At 37.2% G+C, this 15,899-nt stretch overlaps 1 protein-coding gene and 1 pseudogene across 3 annotated transcripts in view; both read right to left on the bottom strand.

Annotated features, from left to right (window-relative positions):
- FAT3 (FAT atypical cadherin 3) overlaps window positions 1-15,899 on the bottom strand; it is a gene marked incomplete at its 3' end in the record, with an annotated part of 711,881 nt that overhangs the window by 391,165 nt on the left and 304,817 nt on the right. The window lies entirely within an intron of this gene.
- LOC308621134 (cytochrome c-like) lies at window positions 421-1,576 on the bottom strand (annotated as a pseudogene). The gene has a single exon. The product of its transcript is annotated as a cytochrome c-like (transcript).

Below are 15,899 nucleotides of genomic sequence, written 5' to 3'. Positions count from 1 at the left end.
TGACTTTGTAAAGAATTCACAAGCAAGTTTCCCAACCTATCATGTCACAGTGAATTTTAAAAGCATCTGATCTTAAAGATCACCTATAAAATGTGAGAAGTACTAAATATTCTTTATCTGATGCTATACATAAACCACACTAAAATGCCCTTCATTAAGTAAAATGCAATATTTTAGATGGAGAATTTTAATTAATTTGGCATATTTAAGACCAAAAATATAAAGTGGACATTGTCAGTGTATCTTCAGCCCTTGCCTTAACAGGTGAATGAACACAACTTGATACACAGGTGAATCTTGCTGGTCTATGAGACAGTGAAGGGAGCTTCTCAATATTTTAATATAACCAGTTATAGAAATCTAAATATATAACCAATCTCCTATAGGGTTTGAGAAGGCATTCACCATATCCCTGAAAAGTTTAACATTCCTTATTCAAGTTTAATCATCTCTTTAGAAGGGGAAAACAGGGATAGTACTTGCTGAACCAGAATTACTATCAAAATTCAAAAAGCTGACCATATTCATTTAGCCACAAGCCAATCTTATTTAAATCAGGACAGAAATATTGCATCAGCTATTCATGATCTGAATTCTAGTGTATGAGATCAATTTAAATATGGTACACATAAAAAGTCATGAGACATTTGTTTCATAATAAATAAGGCAGTGGCCAACTATTACTCATTAGTAGCTTTTTTGAGATAAGCTATCAAGTCTGCCCTTTCTCCCTTCTTCTTAATGCCAGTGAAGATCATTTTTGTTCCAGGGATGTACTTCTTGGGATTCTCCAAATACTCCATCAGCGTCTCCTCTCCCCAGGTGATGCCTTTGTTCTTGTTGGCCTCTGTGTAAGTGAATCCGACAGCCTGACCTGTCTTTCGCCCAAACAGACCATGGAGATGTGGCCCAGTCTTGTGCTTGCCTCCCTTTTCCACAGTATGGCACTGGCACACTTCTGAACAAAAATCTTCTTGCCCTTCTCAACATCACCCATTTTTAAATCGTTCTTTCTCCGTGTACGACTAAGCCGTTCCCGCTCCCAAGCCAAACGTCCCGCTTTCTAATCCCCTTTTCGTCTTTTTGTGAGTGCGTATGTGTATGCTTCTGTGTGAGATTTTGTCTGTATAGCTTTGCTTCCACCACTTGTCCTAGGGTTCTATCTGTCCGTTTTTCTTAAAAATTCTTTTTTCTTAATAATTATTTTTTATTTTAATAACTTTTATTTTATCTTACTTTATTTTATTTTACGTTATCTCCTTTCCTTCCTTCCTTCCTTCCTTCCCTCCTGTGGACAACAAATTATCCCAAATTGAGGAGGTGGACTTTGAGAGCAAGATTTATGATTTTTTCCCCTTTTCCTCTTTTTGTTAGTGTGTATGTGTATACTTCTGTGTGAGATTTTGTCTGTACAGCTTTGCCTCCACCATTTGTCTTAGAGTTCTATCCGTCCATTTTTTTCTTAATAATTATTTTTTATTTTAATAATTTTATTTTACTTAATCTTCTATCTTTCTTTCTTTCTTTCTTTCTTTCTTCCCTCCCTCCCTTCCTTCCTTCCTTCCTTCCTTCCTTCCCTCCTGTGGACAACAAATTATCCCAAATTGAGGAGGTGGACTTTGAGAGCAAGATTTATGATTTTTTCCCCTTTTCCTCTTTTTGTTAGTGTGTATGTGTATACTTCTGTGTGAGATTTTGTCTGTACAGCTTTGCTTCCACCATTTGTCTTAGAGTTCTATCCGTCCATTTTTTTCTTAATAATTATTTTTTATTTTAATAATTTTATTTTACTTAATCTTCTATCTTTCTTTCTTTCTTTCTTTCTTTCTTTCTTTCTTCCCTCCCTCCCTCCCTTCCTTCCTTCCTTCCTTCCTTCCTTCCTTTAGACAATGAATCATCCCAAATTGAGGAGGTGGACTTTGAGAGCAAGATTTATGATTTTTTTCCCCTTTTCCTATTTTTGTGAGTGTGTATGTGTATGCTTCTGTGTGAGATTTTATCTGTATAGCTTTGCTTCCACCATTTGTCCCAGGGTTCTATCCACGCTTTTTTTAAAATTTTATTTTCTTAACAATTATTTTTTATTTGAATAACTTTATTATATATTATCATACTTTATTCTATTATACTTTTTCCTTTCTTTTTTTCCTTCCTTCCCTCCATCCTCCCTCCCTCCCTCCTTTCTTTCTTTCTTTCTTTCTTTCTACTTCTACAAATTCTTTCTTTCTACTTTTTCTCCTTTTTCTTCTGAGCCGTGTGGATGAAAGGCTCTTGGTGCTGCAGCCAGGAGTCAGTGCTGTGCCTCAGAGGTGGGAGAGTCAACTTCAGGACACTGGTCCACAAGAGGCCTCCCAGCTCCACATAATATCAAACAGTGAAAATTTCCCAGAGATCTCCATCTCAACACCAACACCCAGCTTCACTGAACGACCAGCAAGCTACAGTGCTGGACACCCTATGCCAAACAACTAGCAAGACAGGAACACAACCCCACCCATTAGCACAGAGGCTGCCTAAAATCATAATAAGGCAACAGACACCCAAAAAAACACCACCAGACCTGGACCTGCCCACCAGAAAGACAAGCTCCAGCCTCATCCACCAGCACGCAGGCACAAGTCCCCTCCACCAGGAAGCCTACACAACCCACTGAACCAACCTTAGCCACTGGGGATAGACACCAAAAACAACAGGAACTACGAACCTGCAGCCTGCAAAAAGGAGACGCAAAACACAGTAAGATAAGCAAAATGAGAAGACAGAAAAACACACAGCAGGTGAAGGAGCAAGATAAAAACCCAACAGACGTAGCAAATGAAGAGGAAATAAGCAGTTTACCTGAAAAAGAATTCAGAATAATGATAGTAAAGATGATCCAAAATCTTGGAAATACAAAAGACAAAATGCAAGAAACTAGAAGAACTAAAGGTGAAACAAGCAATGATGAACAACACAATAAATAAAATTAAAAATACTCTAGATGGGATCAATAGCAGAATAACTGAGGCAGAAGAATGGATAAGTGACGTGGAAGATAAAATAGTGGAAATAACTACTGCAGAGCAGAATAAAGAAAAAAGAATGAAAAGAACTGAGGACAGTCTCAGAGACCTCTGGGACAACATTAAACACACCAACATTCGAATTATAGGGGTTCCAGAAGAAGAAGAGAAAAAGAAAGGGACTGAGAAAATATTTGAAGAGATTATAGTTGAAAACTTCCCTAATATGGGAAAGGAAATAGTTAATCAAGTCCAGGAGGCAAGAGAGTCCCATACAGAATAAATCCAAGGAAAAATATGCCAAGACACATATTAATCAAACAGTCAAAAATTAAATACAAAGAAAACATATTAAAAGCAGTAAGGGAAAAACAACAAATAACACACAAAAGAATCCCCATAAGGTTAACAGCTGATCTTTCAGCAGAAACTCTGCAAGCCAGAAGGGACTGGCAGGACATATTTAAAGTGATGAAGGAGAAAAACCTGCAACCAAGATTATCAACCCAGCAAGCATCTCATTCAGATTTCATGGAGAAATTAAAAGCTTTATAGGCAAACAAAAGCTGAGAGAGTTCAGCACCACCAAACCAGCTTTACAACAAATGCTAAAGGAACTTTTCTAGGCAAGAAACACAACAGAAGGAAAAGACCTACAATAACGAACCCAAAACAATTAAGAAAATGGGAATAGGAACATACATATCGATAATTACCTTAAATGTAAATGCACTAAATGCTCCCACCAAAAGACACAAATTGGCTGAATGCATACAAAAACAAGACCCATATATATGCTGTCTACAAGAGACCCACTTCAGACCTAGAGACACATACAGACTAAAAGTAAGGGGATGGAAAAAGATATTCCATGCAAATGGAAATCAAAAGAAAGCTGGAGTAGCAATTCTTATATCAGACAAAATAGACTTTAAAATAAAGACAATTAGAAGAGACAAAGAAGGACACTTCATAATGATCAAGGTATTAATTCAAGAAGAAGATATAACAATTGTAAATATTTATGCACCCAACATAGGAGCACCTCAATACATAAGGCAAATACTAACAACCATAAAAGGGGAAATCAACAGTAACACATTCATAGTAGGGGACTTTAACACCCCACTTTCACCAATGGACAGATCATCCAAAATGAAAATAAAGAAGGAAACACAAGCTTTAAATGATACATTAAACAAGATGGACTTAATTGATATTTATAGGACATCCCATCCAAAAACAACAGAATACACATTTTTCTCAAGTGCTCATGGAACATTCTCCAGGATAGATCATATCTTGGGTCACAAATCAAGCCTTGGTAAATTTAAGAAAATTGAAACTGTATCAAGTATCTTTTCCGACCACGATGCTATGAGACTAGATATCAATTACAGGAAAAGAGCTGTAAAAAATACAAACACATGGAGGCTAAACAATACACTACTTAATAACGAAGTGATCACTGAAGAAATCAAAGAGGAAATGAAAAAATACCTAGAAACAAATGACAATGGAGACATGACAACCCAAGATCAATGGGATGCAGCAAAAGCAGTTCTAAGAGGGAAGTTTATAGCAATACAATCCCACCTTAAGAAACAGGAAACATCTTGAATAAACAACCTGACATTGCACCTAAAGCAATTAGAGAAAGAAGAAAAAAAAAACCCTAATGTTAGCAGAAAGAAAGAAATCATAAAAATCAGATCAGAAATAAATGAAAAAGAAATGAAGGAAACAATAGCAAAGATCAATAAAACTAAAAGCTGGTTCTTTGAGAACACAAACAAAATTGATAAACCATTAGCCAGACTCATCAAGAAAAAAAGGGAGAAGACTCAAATCAGTAGAATTAGAAATGAAAAAGGAGAAGTAACAACTGACACTGCAGAAATACAAAAGATCATGAGAGATTACTACAAGCAACTCAATGCCAATAAATGAACAACCTGGAAGAAATGGACAAATTCTCAGAAATGCACAACCTGCCAAGACTGAATCAGGAAGAAATAGAAAATATGAACAGACCAATCACAAGCACTGAAATTGAAACTGTGATTAAAAATCTTCCAACAAACAAAAGCACAGGACTACATGGCTTCACAGGCAAATTCTACCAAACATTTAGAGAACAGCTAACACCTATCCTTCTCAAACTCTTCCAAAATATAGCAGAAGGAGCAACACTCCCAAACTCTTTCTACGAGGTCACTATCACCCTGATACCAAAACCAAACAAGGATATCACAAAGAAAGAAAACTACAGGCCAATATCACTGATGAACATAGATGCAAAAATCCTCAACAAAATACTAGCAAACAGAATCCAACAGCACATTAAAAGGATCATACACCATGATCAAGTGGGGTTTATTCCAGGAATGCAAGGATTCTTCAATATACACAAATCAATCAATGTGATACACCATATTAACAAATTAAAGGAGAAAAACCATATGATCATCTCATTGGATGCAGAGAAAGCTTTCGACAAAATTCAACACTGGTTTATGATAAAAACCCTGCAGAATATAGGCATAGAGGGAACGTTCCTCAATATAATAAAGGCCAAATATGACAAACACACAGCCATCATCATCCTCAATTGTGAAAAACTGAAACCATTTCCACTAAGGTCAGGAACAAGACAAGGTTGCCCACTCCTACCACTCTTATTCAACATAGTTTTGAAAGATTTAGCCACAGCAATCAGAGGAGAAAAGGAAATAAAAGGAATCCAAATTGGAAAAGCAGAAGTAAATCTGTCACTGTTTGCAGATGACATGAAACTATACATAGAGAATCCTAAAGATGCTACCAGAAAACTACTAGAGCTAATAAATGAATTTGGTAAAGTAGCAGGATACAAAATTAATGCACAGAAATCTCTGGCATTCCTGTACACTAATGATGAAAAATCTGAAAATGAAATCAAGAAAACACTCCCATTTACCATTGCAACAAAAAGAATAAAATATCTAGGAATAAACCTACCTAAGGAGACAAAAGACCTGTATGCAGAAAATTGTAAGACACTGATGAAAGAAATTAAAGATGATACAAATAGATGGAGAGATATACCGCATTCTTGGATTGGAAGAATCAACATTGTGAATATGACTCTACTACCCAAAGCAATCTACAGATTCAATGCAATCCCTATCAAACTACCACTGGCATTTTTCACAGAACTAGAACAAAAAATCCACAATTTGTATGGAAACACAAAAGACCCTGAGTGGCTAAAGCAATCTTGAAAACGAAAAACGGAGCTGGAGGAATCAGGCTCCCTGACTTCAGACTGTACTACAAAGCTACACTAATCCAGACAGTATGGTACTGGCACAAAAACTGAAAGATAGATCAATGGAACAGGATAGAAAGACCAGAGATAAACCCACACACATATGTTCACCTTATCTTTGATAAAGGAGGCAGGAATGTACAGTGGAGAAAGGACAGCCTCTTTAATAAGTGGTGCTGGGAAAACTGGACAGGTAGATGTAAAAGTATGAGATTAGATTACTCCCTAACACCATACACAAAAATAAGCTCAAAATGGATCAAAGGGGCTTCCCTGGTGGCGCAGTGGTTCAGAGTCCGCCTGCCGATGCAGAGGACACGGGTTCGTGCCCCGGTCCGGGAAGATCCCACATGCCGCGGAGCGGCTGGGCTTGTGAGCCATGGCCGCTCAGCCTGCACATCTGGAGCCTGTGCTCCACAACGGGAGAGGCCACAACAGTGAGAGGCCCGTGTACCACAAAAAAAAAAAAAAAAAAAGATTATCAAAGACCTAGATGTAAGTCCAGACACTATCAAACTCTTAGAGGAAAACATAGGCAGAATACTCTATGACATAAATCACAGCAAGATCCTTTTTGACCCACCTCCTAGAGAAATGGAAATAAAAACAAAAATAAACAAATGGGACCTAATGAAACTTCAAAGCTTTTGTACAGCAAAGGAAACCGTAAACAAGACCAAAAGACAACCCTCAGAATGGGAGGAAATATTTGCAAATGAAACAATTGACAAAGGATTAATCTCCAAAACTTATAAGCAGCTCATGCAGCTAAATAACAAAAAAACAAACAACCCAATCCAAAAATGGGCAGAAGACCTAAAGAGACATTTCTCCAAAGAAGATATACAGACTGCCAACAAACACATGAACATCATTAATCATTAGAGAAATGCAAATCAGAACTACAGTGAGATATCATCTCACACCGGTCAGAATGGCCATTATCAAAAAATCTAGAAACAATAAATGCTGGAGAGGGTGTGGAGAAAAGGGAACCCTGTTGCACTGCTGGTGGGAATGTGAATTGGTACAGCTACTACGGAGAACAGTATGGAGGTTCCTTAAAAAACTACAAATAGAACTACCATATGACCCAGAAATCCCACTACTGGGCATATACCCTGAGAAAAGCATAATTCAAAAAGAGCCATGTACCAAAATGTTCATTGCAGCTCTATTTACAATAGCCCGGAGATGGAAACAACCTAAGTGTCCATCATCGGATGAATGGATAAAGAAGATGTGGCACATATATACAATGGAATATTACTCAGTCATAAAAAGAAACGAAATTGAGCTATTTGTAATGAGGTGGATAGACCTAGAGTCTGTCATACAGAGTGAAGTAATTCAGAAAGAGAAAGACAAATACCGTATGCTAACACATATATATGGAATTTAAGAAAAAAAAATGTCATGAAGAACCTAGGGGTAAAACAGGAATAAAGGCACAGACCTACTTGAGAATGGACTTGAGGATATGGGGAGGGGGAAGGGTAAGCTGTGACAAAGCGAAAGAGAGGCATGGACATATATACACTACCAAATGTAAGGTAGATAGCTAGTGGGAAGCAGCCGCATAGCACAGGGAGATCAGCTCGGTGCTTTGTGACTCCCTAGAGGGGTGGGATAGGGAGGGTGGGAGGGAGGGAGACGCAAGAGGGAAGGGATATGGGAACAGATGTATATGTATAAGTGATTCACTTCGTTATAAAGCAGAAACTAACACACCATTGTGAAGCAATTATACTCTAATAAAGTTGAAAAATTAAATAAATAAAAATAAATAAAGGTGGGGAATAATTTAAAAAAAAAAAAAGAAAAAAAAAGCAATACCCAAAGCCTTGTAAATAGTATCCACCCCCCAAAGCAAGGAATAATCTTGAGAGGAGAGAAGTTTGCGATGGACAGTCTTGTTAGGTATTTTTTTCTCCTCTGGTCATGCGGCGTATTGTTGCTTGATCTTTGTGACTTGCCCATGATACCTTTTCATGAAAATATCTGGCCTGTTTGGAGAACAGCAAAGTCAGTCCATTAAAAAGAGAACTTAAGAAGGAAGAAAATCACAGAAGTTAGGTCAGCTTTGTCTGTACCTTGCCTGACCACCTACCATGCACACAAGCACTTGTGCACATGGGCACACACACACACACACACACACACAGATTTGTATTTACAGAATTGCTCTGGGATCCCTGGAAGTCACTTAAATCCCTTTTCTTGGACCTGTCAAACTGGGACAGTCTTTGAACCTTACAGGCTTTGGACATTAAATGATTTTGAGAAGTCCTTAGATGAAAGGCATCCACTAATGCAAATTAAAATATATGGGTGGAATTTTACTCTATTTTTTAATGCAACATCAGATATGTCCTCTAGAAATTAAAATTCTCTCTCATTAAGATAAAATATGTCTATGGCTATATTTACTCATTAAGTAGAAGTGCAAATGAGTATCTTGGAACATAAGTGTTCAGGCTTTGCTCTCCTGATCCAAAAATTTGAGGACAAAATGAAAAGAAGGACTATGAAATGTGTTGACAATTATTATAAGATTCATCCAAGGCTCCATATTAACTATATTAAACAACCAATGCCCAGTGATAGCATTTTCTCACTTTCTTCAGTGCTTCACAGCTAATTATGATCCACGTGGTCACAATTAAAAATGTAAATCCACATGAGCTTTTCTATCAAGCAAAAACTCACTTCTGAGGTTGCCCAAAGACTGCCAAAATCATGTCATAAGCCCATAGCTTTGTAACAACTACCATACGTTCTTTATTACTTTTTTTTCAATTAAGGCATAACTGACATACAATAAACTATACACATTTAAAGTAAACAATCGGTGTGACTTCCCTGGTGGTCCAGTGGGTAAGACTCCATGCTCCCAATATAGGGGGCCAGGTTCAGCCCCTGGTCAGGGAACTAGACCCGCATGCATGCCACAAGAAAGAGTTAGCATGCTGCAACTGAAAGATCCCATGTGCCACACTGAAGATATGGCATGCCACAACTAAGACCCGGTGCAGCCAAAATAAATAAATAAATTTTTAAAAATCCTCTACAATTTCTCTAAAAGAATTTAAAAATAAACAATTTGTAAGTTTTGACACCCATGAAAACATCACCACCAAGATAAAAAATGTGACCATGACCTCTGAAAGTATTCACCTTCCCGTTTTTAGTCTAATTAAAATGCTCTCAAATTTTCCCTACCCACAGACAACCAGATTAGCTTTGTCACTACAGACTAATTAGCATTTTCTAGAATTTTACAGAAACGGAATGGTACAGTATGTGCTCTTTTTGTCTGGCTTCTTTCATCCAGAATAATTATTTCTGATTCATCCATGTTGTTGTACATTTAAAAATACAACAGACCTTCTAATTTCTGAGTAGTATTCCATTGCACGCGTATAGCAAATTTTTTTTTAACCATTGACTTGTTGGACATTTAGGTTGCTTTCAGTTTTTAGATATTATCTAAGTATCTAAGAAATCTTTCCCTATCCAAGGTCACAAAGATTTTTCTCCTATGTTTTCTTCCAGAAGTTTAAAGTCTTAGGTTTTACATTTATACCTATGATGAATTTTGAGTTAATGTTTGTATATGGTACAAGCTATGGACCTAAGCTCATTTTTTCATATGTAGTTGTTCATTGTGCCAGCCCCATTTGTTGAAAAAAACTATCATTTCTCCACTGAATTGCCTTTGCATCTTTGTTGAAAGTCAATTGACCATATATGTATAGGTCTACATTTGGACTCCCCATTCTGTTTCATTGATCTATTTGTCTATTTTTATATCAATATCACACTTTCTTAATAATGCTTCATAATTAGTCTTGAAGTCAGGAAGTGTAAGTCTTGCAATTTTGCTCTTCTTTTTCAAAGTTGTTTGGGTTATTCCAAATCCTTTGTGTTTCCATATGAAGTATAGAATCAGCTTTAGAATCCATATGAAATTTAGAAAAACCTATTTGGATTTTTACTGGGATTATAATGACTCTATAAATCATTTTGGAAAGAACTGACATCTTAACAACTTTGAGTCTACTGATCCATGAAAATGGTATATCTCTCTATTAATTTATGTTTTCTTTTATTTCTCTAAGCAATGCTGTATAGTTTCAGAACACAGATCTAGCACATCTTTTGTCAAATTTATCCCTAAGCATTTCATATTTTGATATTATTAGAAATGGCATTATTATTTTAATTTCAATCTTAATTGTTTGTTGTTAGTATATAAAATACAACTGACTTGGGGCTTCCCTGGTGGTGCAGTGGTTGAGAGTCCGCCTGCCGATGCAGGGGATATGGGTTCATGCCCCGGTCCGGGAAGATCCCACATGCCGTGGAGCAGCTGGGCCCATGAGCCATGGCCGCTGAGCCTGTGCGTCTGGAGCCTGTGCTCCACAACGGGAGAGGCCACAACAGTGAGAGGCCCGCATACCACAAAAAAATAAATAAATAAAAAATACAACTGATTTTTGTATATTGATCTTGTATGTTGCAACCTTATTATACTCACTTTTTAGTTACTACAGGGTTTTTACAAATTCCATAGGGTTTTCTACATAGATGATCATATTATCTCCAAATAGGGACAGTTTTACAACCACTATCATCACCTACACATTCATGACTATTTAATCATTGTGTGCTGGGATTATGATAGGTGCAATAAATGCATTCATCATTAAATTTTCTAAACCTATCATTCATTCAGCAAATATTTCTTAGTGCCAAGTACTCATGAGGTAGTTACTATTTTTATTGCCATATTACAGGTAAGGAAAGAGATTTAAGTAAAGTAACTTATGAATGATCACTCAGCCAGTAAACAGAAGACCCCATTCTCAAACACTGGTCTGTCAAACTTGAGGACGGTTGTTCACCAAAACAACGTTATTTTCTTTTTCTTTTAACATCTTACAATGGTGTGTTAGTTTCTGCTTTATAACAAAGTGAATCAGCTATACATATACATATATCCCCATATCTCATTATTGTCTTTTTAATCTATATAGACATCAGACTCACATAGAAATTCTTTTTTCCCCTCTGTTAGAGAAGTGTCATTAATTGGGCAAACAATGTTGAATTAATATGATACTTTCCTATTTGACTTCTCCAAATTGACTGTAGAAATCATAAATCATAAAAAGGTACTTCTTAGTATTTCTTTGTAAAATATAAAAACACAATCACAGCAGTACTGATTCTCTGCAAAGAGAGTCTTTTTTGATTTATCAAAATATGCAGAACATAAATGTTTGTGACATATTCGTAGTCCGTTACCTAACACAGTCCTGGAGTGTTTATCCCCAGAAAAGAGTCTCCTTCCATCTGCCTGTTAGAGAAAGTACATTCTACAAGGAGAGTATCTGGCTGCTTAATCACTGTGGTCTCACTGCATACAACAGTGCCTGGCATGTAGCAGACACTCAAAAAATATTCATGTATGAATTTAAATCCTCACACTGAATCAGCAGTAGGTTAGTTTACATCACCGATGAGATAAGTCAGCCTCACTAAATCAGATCTGGAAGGGACTTCGAAGATCAATAGGTATAACCAAACCCCTAACAATCAGTAGGTATATGCTCCCACATGATTCCTGACCCAGCACCCAGCCTCTGCTGAGTTTGGTGACAGGGTCCGCATCATTTACTAGGGAGTTTCAGCTAATGCAGAGTTCTTCACACTGAGGCAAAACCTCAGTCTCTCTAATTTAAATGTTTTCCTAACTCACATCCTAGAATAAAATAGAACAAGTCTGCAAACCACCATTCACCTGTGATAGCTCTTCAAATATCAAAAAATGACCCTCTCCATGGTTTTTCTTCTCCAGTCTAAGAATTTCTTCCTCATGTACCACATAGGCTTCTATTCTCTTCTTCCTTGTCTCTGCTCTGAACCAAGAATGAGCAATTAATAAATCTTATTTAAAAAATAAACCAGCCACAGTGAGCTTCTAACAAATTTCAGGGAGCGCTGCTCAGTAGAAAGAACTCAGGTGGAATATCCCAGATGGAGATACATCCTTACCCTCTTTGCCTTTTCACCTATCACAGAAATGCTCAATGTGGATTCAGTTGAGATGCCAAATTTATGCTGATATTCATGAAAATAAAAAAGAATCTTTAGAAATAAAGTTGGGATTTTTTATTTTTGAGATAAGCTTCTGTTTATAAAATTTTTCTTTTCCTGTTTCTTCTTTACTTGCTGTATAATTCTAGTAGCAGACTAGAATTATTTGAGAAACCTAATATTTAATTGTATAAGCAGATACACAAACAGTATTTATTTATTTATTTATTAGAACTGTGCACAGCTTGAAATGGAATTAGTTGATCCCAGCATGAAGCACATGTTAGCTGTAATTGTTCTTTCTTATTCACAAATATTAGAAAAACTATATGCACCTTGTTCTCATAGAATAAACCCTACATATTGGAGATGAAAGGAAAAAAATGTATGGAGCTGCTCAAATCAGATGACCATCACACACTGGGTTATTCAATTTACCTTTTCTCCAGCCATATCCCCGTATGTGGTACCCAAAGTCTCAAATGACATCTTGCCCCCAAAGAATGACAACCAAATACCCACAACAGCTCTAAAATGACCTATCAACAAATGGTTCAGGGAGTGCTTTGGATGGAGGCTATGGGCCCATAACATGATGAAAATCCCTCTGCCAGGATAAGTACTATAGATTCTGAGGCAGTTAAAAAAAAAGACGACAAAATTTTAAAAACACCCTGGTTGCATATTCTTTGTAGATACCTCTAATAGACGTTTACTTGTGCATATATATTTAATTCTTACTCTCAATCAGTCAAAATATTAACTCCCAATTCTCAGTGCATTTAAAATTTGTATTGACTTTTTATTTTGAAATAATTATAGACTAACAGGAAGGTGCAAAGAAATGGACAGGAGTCCCTGGGGAACCTTCACCCAGCTTCCACCAATGTTAACATCTACATGCATTTTTTAAATTGCTTATTTCTTCAAGAATCAAACACTTAATTACATTTATTTCTGAAAGAATATGAATTCTTTCATGGGCTCCATAACCCTCTTTAGCCAACCCTTGCTTGCCTTTATTTAGGAGGATCACACAGATACTATTTTTCTTTCTTTTCCTATTCATCCCCAGACTTGTATAAAGCTCTTATTGCCTTAGGAAGGATCACTGTTCTTAGCAGAGTGTGGTGATAATTAAGGGAAGAATGGGGATTTTATCCTCATAGGCCTAACCCAGGGTCAGTCCACACACACCCATGGTCATACCTATAACTGTTACCACTCTGAAATATACTGAAATCAACTGAAATCAGCTAAAATGGGCTGAACCAAAATGCATAGAGCAATTGCGGGTGGAGAAAATCTTAACTTAGATGTTTAAAATGTTTCAAATACATTTTAGCATACACATATTATATATGCATATGCTTTTATATACTTTATATATCACATATTTGACACATAGTATATTTAAATATATAATTTAAGGCACTTTTTAAATCGGAAATTTTAAGTGAATCACCCAGCTAATCAAGTGGCAAAGTCAGGCCTGGAATCTGGAGCTGTGAATCAGAGTATGCACTCTTTTCATTACTGGAGTTGCCCGTTGATTTATCCACATGTGTCCATTATCATGAAAAAGAAGGCAATTCCATGCTCCTGCGCTCCTCTCAGTGGGTTGGTATCAGCTCTTTAGTAATAGGAAATCCAATAGTTTCATTACTTTCCCCCATTTCTAAAAGTTGCTGCAAGATATTATTCTGAATCCATTTTTGTATCTTCTCAGAAGATCCTCAGTTGTTGGAATGGTTTGAGACCAGGAGAATTAGAAGACCGAGTCTTCCTTAAACATTCAGTCTGCACGTACTGCTCCTTCAGCCTGTCTCCCCAAACCAAACCTCCTTCTCTGTTCTTCAAAGAGGTTTCAGATTCAGAGAACACCCCTCACCCATCCAGCCAGGGGTCTGGGGTGTCCCCCATCTGCCTTTATCTTAGCACTTTATTTTTGTCCCTTTCCCAATCTACGACAAGCTCCCTATGGGTAGAGACCATTCTATCTTGTTTTTCTCTATTCTAGGATGGTGGCTAGAAATTTGGAACACTCTAAATGTTGAATAAATGAATGAAGGATAACATCATAATATTTGGTAAATGCAGGCAAGTTGGGATGTCTGGCTCTTTTACAGACAAGCACTCTGATGCATAAGCTACATTAGGAAAAACAAAATGAGTCATCTAGCTATCCTGTTTGCCTGTGATCACTAGCCAAAATAAAATGGGATAGACTGAGCTTGTCATTGATTTTAGGCTTCTCTAGCGTATATGCAGAACTGATAGTTAAGTGGCTCTGAAAGTCAACTCTCCATCTGTGAAGTATCCTATGTGATAAGACACTTTTCTTAAAAACCATGTCCAGTTTTGAGTTGTCCCTTTACTACCAAGAATAAGGATGGTGTTATGGTAACATCTTCAAGGCTTAAAGCCAAGATGCAGCTTGATGAAGACATCAGTTGATTTTATCATGCACTTAAATGCTGCACTGCCACAGGCACACACCATAGGCAGCCAGAATTAAAGCCCTGGGCCTCCAGATAGAGAACCAGCAAGGTGCTCTCACTCTGGCCTCTCATCCACTGATTCTCACCAGACAATTTTGTTCTACTCTGTTCCCTCCTCTTCATGCCAGCTCCTACTGCTTAGCTATCTTTCATCTTTGCAGAAGGAGAAGAAAACACCCACAGCACAGTCGTGGGGAACAATTATGTCCTGAAATGCAAGCCGCCTTCATTCTGTGTTATTTCACAAGGCTCAAAGCTGGCGATCTGCACATTAGATTAAGGTGAAAGGCTGCAGGCTGAATTCAAGCTTTTATTTGGAGTTAATGAAAATGGACAGCTCTCCTTGTCTGTTTGGGACCCAGAAATTCTAAAACTTAGCTGCGTGCTCAAAAGCTTCACGTGAAGTTCCGTGTGCTCAGTAAACATACACTCGGTATTTGATTTTTTCTTAAAGACAAACTTTTCGGGACCTGTTTTCAATGGACTCAAAATGTACACCTGTGCTCTCTCTTCAGTAATTCTGGTCTTTGTAGCTGGCACCAGGTGCCAACAGCCTAAAAACAGGAAATGGACAGAGGACCAGGCTGTGAGCAACACATCCAGCTTGCATTATTGTTTATTTTTTTTCCTTCTTTTCTGTAACCCAGATTATTCCCAGCCTCAGATTCTTTCTGTGGTCTGTGCTAATTTGCATACCCCCATACCCAGCAAAATGGTCTGGATCCTCACAGCCGAATAGAACGGAAGATTGAAATTTAAAGCAATGGAGAAAATGATCTCAATATACGCAATAAAGTCAAGAAGTAATTTTGTTAAGTTTCTAGAAACATGGAGGTTATTTCACGAAGGGCAGTGATTAGCTGGATTCTGTTTCTTTAGAAGACCTGAGCATAAACTTTAGCACAAAGCATTTTGGTTAGATACCTAGAAATATTTTCTGATAGTAATGGAGAGGAACAAAGGGCTAGCTCTCTGAGGGAAGCT

The sequence above is a fragment of the Mesoplodon bidens genome, assembly GCF_964165515.1.
Source record: "Mesoplodon bidens genome assembly, chromosome: 7".
Classification (NCBI taxonomy): Eukaryota; Metazoa; Chordata; class Mammalia; order Artiodactyla; family Ziphiidae; genus Mesoplodon; species Mesoplodon bidens.
The sequence above is the reverse complement of the archived record's forward strand: the minus strand, read 5'-3'. Positions and strand labels throughout refer to the sequence as shown.